The sequence below is a fragment of the Vigna radiata genome, chromosome 7, assembly GCF_000741045.1.
Source record: "Vigna radiata var. radiata cultivar VC1973A chromosome 7, Vradiata_ver6, whole genome shotgun sequence".
NCBI lineage: Eukaryota > Viridiplantae > Streptophyta > Magnoliopsida > Fabales > Fabaceae > Vigna > Vigna radiata.
Genome location: NC_028357.1, coordinates 13,663,201 through 13,671,291, shown reverse-complemented (window position 1 = coordinate 13,671,291; position 8,091 = coordinate 13,663,201).

Below are 8,091 nucleotides of genomic sequence, written 5' to 3'. Positions count from 1 at the left end.
TATATAATATCTATAATTTTTAACATTATATTATGTTTTAACTCACCGACATGTTTGACTCAAATAACATGAATAAAATATTATTATATTTATTATTTTGTATTTGCATCTGACTTTTAATTTTATAAAATAGAAATGGTGGAAGTACTAATATTGAAGTTTCCTTTGAATTTTATGTTAAAAATTATAAATATTATATGTAAAAAAAGCACACACACATATATATATATATAAACATTTTTCTAGAAATTTAGAACAAATTTTACCATTTATTAAGTAATTTGAAAAGAAAAAAATATATTCAACAACAAAAATAAGATTCAATCAAACTTATTTAAGAAAATATATATATCACAAGTTCAAATTTGAGTCATCTAAATGCTCCATTAATGAGCCATGTAAATACTCCATTAATGTAGAGAGAGAAAGAGAAAAATTGTTAAAGTTAGGAGAGGTGTAGGGTATTTTAGAATAAAAGAAAATAGTAAGGAGGTGTAAAATATTTTTGAAATAAATTAAAATAATAGAGAGGTACACGTTCCATTTGGGGAGGTGAAGGGAGCAACACCCATAAGTTTTTTTGTGAGAGATGAGTACCTAGCAATTTGGACACTTGTACAAAAAGCCCAAAACGGAGGCAGCTGGTTTGGTTGCGTTCACATCATCTTACACACTTGGTCGGTCACAATTGGTGGTTGTCCTTTGTACGTTGTGGTGGTGCTTCGTCTTGGACGTTGCCCAAGTTATTACAAAAGATTTATTAATTCATCATGATTGTAAAAACCACATATGACATTTGTGAATGCTCCCTTCAAGGATTAAAGTCTTCTGAAATATCAAAAGTTAAAATTAAAAATTCTGATTATATATATAATTTTTCAAAAAAAGAAAGGAAAAGCAGCAACCATAATTTCAACAAATTCAAGTTCAAAAATAATCTCATATACTCTTTATGTATCTAATATTGATACGAAATTATTGAATGTGAGTCAATTGATATAAAAAGGATTTGAATTATCTTTGAAAATTAAATATCGACTTGTCTTGTTGGTAAGGATATTTTAATGATTAAAATGAGAGGTAAAAATTTCTCATTTAATCCAATGGTAACGAATTATGACATTTTCTTACGCTTTGAATGCTGCAATTATTTTTACTTGCATCGTAGTTTAGAGGTTATTCTCCATTCATTAACCAAAAATGGAAGATGGACAAAAATTTGGATGAAGGTGAAATTATAGTGATAGTAAAATTAGATGAAGGTGGATGAGAACGAGAACATACAACAATCTAATAATTGAAAGATGATAACATAATTTAAGATTTTTATCAAAGAGCACTCTTAACATCCCTCCACATCTTTCACAAATTAGCATTGCAGCTATCATGCTGTTCAGAATCATGTCCCCTATAATACTTTCTTCCTGCTTGAATATATATGACTTTCTGCTTAGAGTTTAAGAGTATAATGAAATACCTATTAGGGAACAGGACATAAGAAAATAACATTATAAACATTTTTTACCCTGCAATCTGGTGGAGAGATCCTAGTTTTGTATGTTAATATTGTTTGGGAATGTCTAGTCTTCATTTCGTGGGCTCAAATTTGAAACCTGAAATTCAAATCCAGATCTAAACCCAGACTGTGTTATTGTGTGGCCCGGAAGATTCTTCAACTTCATAATTTTTTTCCTTTGTCATCACAATCAGACCTTAAGGATATTGAAGTAAAGGGAAACGTTGTAGTTTGTGTAAAAAATCATTAACATAGGTATAAATGAATGGAAAATGATATTTTTACATCAATTTTTTGACACCATTTTGACATTGCACACGTGTCAAAATGTGGTTGGACGATTTTAAATTAAAAAAAAAACTTTGGTTTTTTTCTTCCAAATATGTCCTTGTTTCAGCTTTTTTAATTTAAAATCGTCCAACCACGTTTTGACACGTGTGCAGTGTAAAAAATTAGTGTCAAAATATCATTTTCCTAAATGAATAAAGACAACCCAACTTGTACCAACTTCGAAGTAAATCCAATTATCAACATTTAACTTTCTATACCAATTATATCTTTGATATAAAAAGTGATATTTTTTATATCGATTTTAAAAGTATATAAAAGTTCAATTCTTTTTATATATCTTACTTTTATATCGATTTATAAAAATTTATTTTTAATCGGTATAAAAAGATTTTTTTTACGCTAATGATTTCTTTTTTTTTTTTATTTCTCCTACCTCAGTTTTCTTATCTCACAAAAGTCACACTCAAAATTTGAATATTTGAGTTTGAGGCAACAAAATAAAAACTTACTCGTCTTGCCCTAAATTTTTTTATACTCATTAACGGTAACATTCATCTTATAATTACTTCATGTCGCAAAACAGGTTAATTTTCAATCATATTAATATAATAGGAATATGTTATATGCATAAAGCATTATTTAAGTTTTTTCTTAATAACTAAAATAATAATGCAAAACTGATGCAAGTAGAAATCAAAGAGAAAATAATAGAAAGAAATTATACCACTTTATAAAAAAGTGACAATATATAATATGCAATTTTATGTATCTTTTAAAATGGTAAATTAATACCAGATATTGTTATAACTATAAGAAACAAAGGCACATAATAAAAAATAATACATATATTTTATGTATTATATTTAAGATTAAAAATATAATTAACATTAATTTTTAACTTATGGAAGTAAAATAATGTGATGCGAGCATATAGTCTCACACGGCCTGTTTTTGTCCCGGACATTGATTCCTTCATAATTCATCTCTTATTATTTATTTTAATATTAAAAATATGATTAATTACTATAATATTTTTAATATTTATTGGTGAATGATTAATTCTATTAAAGTTCAACTTTAATAATAATTATTGTTTTATATTTTAATATTAGATTATGTTTAACTTGTTTTTACTATGTTTATGCACGGTTTCATAGTAGATTTATTCATTTTAATAATTTAATTATCCAAGCATTACTTAAAACAAGATTCTGACCTATGACCATACTTTTTTTACTATTAACAATGATCACACATTTTTCATCAAATGTTATTACATAATAATTTAATTCACAGGTTATAGACTAGGATTGAATGCTCTTAAAGTAACAAAAACTTTTTCAGTAAAAAGAAAAGTTCATGACAGGTTTTATTTAAAAATGAAAAAAAAAATTGTCCAAGAGTATATACGGATAAAACTCGAGACAAATAGTTGATACTCGCAGATATTTATTATCTACAGATTACACAGATATTTTCAATACTTGTTTATAAATAGGTAAAGTACTGAGTATTATATTATCTGTATTCGTGGGTATTCGTTACTTGTAAAATGTAAAAATAAAAATTTAATTTATTTTTATTAAATTAAAATTAAAATTAGTTTATATTTTATCAAGTTAAATTTAATTAAAAATAATTTTAATTTGTATTATATTTTATACATCTTTTGTAATTTTATTTAAATTTTATTTTAAAAATTTATAAAATATATATTTTTTAAACATTCACGGATATCAACATGTATCCGCGAGTTTTAAAATACTCATGAGTATTTTTTAAACAAGTATACACACGACTAGCATGTGGATTTTTTTTTGTTGCGGATCGAATAGTGATTAAGCATTATCAGTGTCTGATCTAACTCAATGTCATCCTTAGTTTTATTATTTTAATCAAATTCATTATTTTAACAATTTTACATTATATTTATTAATATTGAAGATATAAAAAAATTACAAATATATTACATTTATAAAAGGTTGTGAGTTTTTATTATATTTAAAACTAAAATTACATAACTAAGAGTAGGTGGAGTCAAATTTCAATAATTAATTTTAATGTATTATATTAATTTATTATATGAAAACTAAAATTTATGAATGAATATTATTAACATTGAAGTATGTGTTTTTTATTTTAGAATTCTTACAAGTTTTTGTTAATTCAGTGAATAATGGTATTAGACATAATTTCAATTTGAAGATTATTTGGATTCTTAGTTTTTTCTTTTATGATTTTTGGAAGTTATATGCTTTGGATGATTACCTTCATAACACTTATCTTATCTTCTGTTTTGTGTAGAAAGGTATTTGATTTGAAAGGAAAAAAAGGAAAAATCTCAAAGTGGAAGAAGGATGTTGGCACGAGAAAACTTGAAGATTGAGGAAAAATCCTTTTCCAGAGGGAGAAGATGATGACAACCTCCCTAACCATGGCCAAGAGCTTATAAGAGGATGGATGTCATTTGTGAAAGGTAGGCCCACACTTATGTCTTTTGGGCATATGTAGGTTATAATAAATAAAGTAGGTTTCTTTTGGGCCTTGTATTATGGACCTAGTAGTATAAGATTTTTTTTTGGGCCTTGTGGGTCAAGTGGTTTAGGAATTTTAGGCTTGGAAGAAGCCTATAAGGTAGGCACGTTTGGAGAATTGACCCTAGTCAACATGTACCTATTCGGAGAAGGCTTGCTCTCCAAGGTTGGGAGCTTTTTGGTCTTTCATCCTTGGGAGATTAGTTATCATGTGAAACGCTCTTAATGGTGAGGATTAGTGGTCATGTATAATTTTCTAAACAAAAAGGATTTCACTTTAGTAGTTTATTAGTGATCATGTGTTTTCCTCCTAATAAAAAGAGTTTTAGCCTTGGTCTCCAAATTGATAGAATTAAGGTTTTCCTTCTCATTTTGTGAGACACCTTTAGGGTTACCTAAGGCTATAAATCACCTTTCATTTGAGTAAAGTTAACTTAGGTCACCAAGGCTAAAGCACCCGCTTTAGGCTTTCATTGGCCACCCTTCCTTACAAGCTAGATCAACCTCTCTTAAGAGAACTCAAACACCACCGTAGTTTCTTCACCTTGCTTGAGTCATATAGCTTGGAGGAGGAGCCATCATCTCATCACATCAAAACCAATATATGCGCGCCATATCTCCACCACCATCAAGCTTCTGTAAACTACCATCCATTTGGGAGTCTCTTCCCAACATTTCATATTAACCAAAAACATCCCCTTGCCTAATTTTACTCCTACATTTCAAACTTACCACTCTGCTTATTCTCTATTACACAAGGAGTCATGTACCCTATTTATTCGAACAACGTTCTTTGATTTTTCCAAGGTTTTCTTCCCCTTAAATTTGTATCCCAATGGAACTACCATACGATACTACCTTTACTACACGAACCACCCTTCTCAGTTTGAAACAACTGGCCTAACACTAATGACACAATACCCTTAACTTAAGTTTAACTTTCTGCTAATCTCCACCATATAATAGGCCCACAAATCAGACTGTATTACACTCATGAACTCGTAACCACAGCCTGCATAATCATTTGTCTTAACAAGATAAAAAAATCCCTTAAACTACTTCACCACCCTTTCTAACATTACACCAAACCAGTTGATCTGCTAAAGTTACATATACACCACTAGAACCAAATTTAGCTAACCCTAACATGATCACCTGATATAAATCAACTATAACAACCAACAACCCATGTTAGACCTTCACTTTGTGACCATGGTTAACTAGAATGATATACTCCCCTTAAATCTACACAAGACGGTGATGTTGACCTTCCTATATACAAGTATATAGCACGGACTACACTAATCACTAACCTGGCTACATGGCCTCCGCTAAAAAATCAAGAGAACCAACTTCGCTCGTATCACGTATCACTAACTCATACTGGAACAAAATTGAACCTATTACCAACAACTTGACATGCATTGAGAGATCTAGACCTACATTGTAGGTATAATATACATACCCAAACCACTACACTTGTAATCAGATAAACCCTACTAAGAACCAAAGTTTCACACCTTATTTTGCACTAAAGAACACATGCATATAATGTACCATAAACACACAGTACAAAGAGGTTCACACATGGCATACTAAGAACCAAAGAAACTAGTATGTCACCCAAGAATAGAACAAAGTTAACTCTCCCCTTACCTTTGATCCAGAGAAAACTCTTCCTCTCCCCTGGTTATTACTCTAGGTCGATCCTGCTTCACTTGGTAGCTTCCAATGCTCTCTTCTTTAACCCCTTCTCTTGGATTTTCTTTTTTGTTCCTCTTCTCTCTTTCTCTTTCTTTCATATTCTAAACCCTAAAAAAACCTTCTTTCTTCTATCCTTTTATTTTCTTTAAAACCATTGGAAAGCTATCTATATCTATAATTATATCTCTCTTGTATTTCTGTTATGAACCTATGCACCCTTTCATGTTTTCAATTTATAAAAGAAAACTCATTGCATTGCATTTTTCACGTATTGGACTTTTTTCTTCTTTTTTTCTCTCGAACTATAATATTTTAACAACTTTTTGACAACATATTATGTATCACTATTTTATTGGTTCGTATATCTGAAACGAACCAATTACAAACTATCACATAAATTGTTGTAAAGAAATTATTGAAGATACATTTTCCTTTTTCTCTCTCTTAAAGCATGCTTTCTTTTTTTAGGACTCTCTACACTAATTTGTTTAACACTCCTCTTTGCATGTCGTGGACCCCTATTGACCACAAGACATTTAAAAAAAACATTTAACCCAAGTACCAACATAAAACAAAAGTAAATTACCCTAATGGGCCAACACATACACATTAAATAAAACCACCAATAAGTATGGCTACATTACACATATAAATCATACCAAAACCACCATATATAATTTGAAATAATAAATAAATAAAACTATAAATTAATTTATCACCAACAATATTAACACCAATCCGAAATAAAACTAATTTATTTTATTCCATGGTATACCTTATTTTATTATTTTTCTTCAAATTTTAAATGTACTATTTAATAATTTTTTTTAAGATGTGTTCCAAGATTATCATTTAATTTATTTGAATAGTGTTTAATAAAAGTAATTATTTTTACTGATTGTAATTTTTGCTTTTTATCATGACATTTGTGACATTGTTTTTCTTAAAAAAAAATATTAAAGACAAGTTCCTTTCAATGAGAGGTAATAAATTGAAATTAAGTGCATTCATTTTTTCTTTATAAATTTCAAAAATCAATTTAAGTTAGATACTTATATATATATATATATATATATATATATATATATATGGGTTTGTTAACGACACCTGTTTTTCAGTTGGTACATTTTAATAATGTGTACCAGATTATAGTAGACAAAAATATCCTCATATATTATGGATTCTAAGTTTTAAAGTCAAGGATATTTAAATAATTTTCATTCTCAAAACTAAAAATAGAAAAACCCCAAACCCTTACTCATCTCTCTCACTCCAACCTTTTCTCTGTCATCTCTATTGTAGCCCCAATTAAAAAAAAAAATCAGAAACACTGGCTGTTAAGCAATTTCTTACAAAAAAACTAATTTTATAATGAGTTTTCATTTTATAATTTTTGTCTTAATCTAATTTTATTTAATTTTTACAAGCATAATGACATATGAAGGAATTGGTAATTCGCTTGGAAAAAATCAGAAACACTCCCTATTAAAAAATTTCTTATAAAAAATGATTTTATAATGAGTTTTCATTTTATAATTTTTGTCTTATCTAATTTTCACAAGCATAATAACATCAGAAGGAATTGGTAATTGGCCTGAAGGTTTTTTAAGAGATTACGATTCAATATCTGCAGATGATGAAATTAGAGAGGTTAGTGAAGATGATGAAATTGAAGAGATCTTGAATGAATCTTTGCCTGAAGGCGAATATGCCAATGACTCAACTCTTTACAAAGGTAAATTGTTTATCGACGAGTATTTCTAATTTTTTTTCAGTTGGATCTACCATAGGATGATAGAGAAAATGTTGGAGTCAGAGAGATGAAAGAGGAAGGATTGAGAGAGGTGAGTAAGGGTTTGGGGGTTTATTTATTTATTTATTTTTTTTTACTTTTGAGAATGAAAATTATTTAAATATCCTTGACTTTAAAACTTAGAATCCATAATATATGAGGGTATCTTTGTCTACTATAATCCGGTACACATTGTTAAAATGTACCAACTGAAAAACAGACGTACGTGCGTTAACAAACCCCATATATATATA